Source organism: Mus caroli, chromosome 6 (genome assembly GCF_900094665.2).
Source record: "Mus caroli chromosome 6, CAROLI_EIJ_v1.1, whole genome shotgun sequence".
Classification (NCBI taxonomy): Eukaryota; Metazoa; Chordata; class Mammalia; order Rodentia; family Muridae; genus Mus; species Mus caroli.
This window is the reverse complement of record NC_034575.1, coordinates 113,463,504-113,464,427: the sequence shown is the minus strand read 5'-3', so window position 1 is coordinate 113,464,427 and position 924 is coordinate 113,463,504. Positions and strand designations below refer to the sequence as shown.

The 924-nt window shown below is 42.3% G+C and overlaps 1 protein-coding gene across 1 annotated transcript in view; it reads left to right on the top strand.

Annotated features, from left to right (window-relative positions):
- LOC110295753 overlaps positions 1-924 on the top strand; it is a gene marked incomplete at its 5' end in the record, with an annotated part of 38,691 nt that overhangs the window by 35,075 nt on the left and 2,692 nt on the right. The window lies entirely within an intron of this gene.

The window sequence follows — 924 nt, the reverse complement described above, 5'->3', positions numbered from 1 at the left end:
GAATAGCCAATGTTTTATGATAAAGTATATTGAAAGGCTCAGTAACAGATACAGAATATGACACTTAGGGGGCCCACACTTGAATAGAAGATACAGTTACATGTTAAAGCAGAAAACCTATGTATAAAGGGAAAAAAACCTAGAAATAAAGACAGACTTAAATACCTAGTATAGGAGAATATGTACCCTGAGGGCTAAGGAGTGACCAGGATAGGAAAGGTGCATAGAAAGCAGACTATAAGACAGCTGGGTAAGACAGCTGGGTAAGACAGCTGGGGGTAAGCCCTGCTTGGATGCTGCCAGATGTACTTCTTCCTTTCCGTTTCTCAGACATCCTGGGTTTTCAAAACGATTCAACTGCTCCTTTGTGATTTTTTTATCCCTTGGATAACAGCTCTGCTAAAGAGATGGCTCAGCAGTTAAGAGCACTGGCTGCTCTTCCAGAAGACCCAGGTTCAATGCCCAGCACCCAGCCATGCTCAAAACTTGTCCGTAACTCCAATTCCAGGGACTCTGACACCCTCACACAGATATCCATGCAGACTTAACACCAATGCACATAAAATAAATACAAATAAACAAATCTTTAAAAAGAAGAGAAAAGGCAGAAGCCCTCTAGATCCCAGGCTCTTGGACTGTTCTTTCAAACCTGAAGAAGTGGGAGTGTCTAGAACTCTTAAGTAGTTCATCATGTGTAGTGTAGAAAAGCCAGGGTATGATGGGGACCTCTTTCAGNGCTCCATGCACGGTGTCAGGCTCTTCCACTGTGTCTTGTTCCCCACCCAATGCACCCCTCGTTTACTGATCTTCGCTGCCACTTTGCCGGTTTTCATTATTTGCTGGGCTCACTCATCATTTGAATATTGTGACTTCTGGATCAGTAAATGAATTTCCTATGAAGTGAATTTCTTTTTTTTTTTTTTT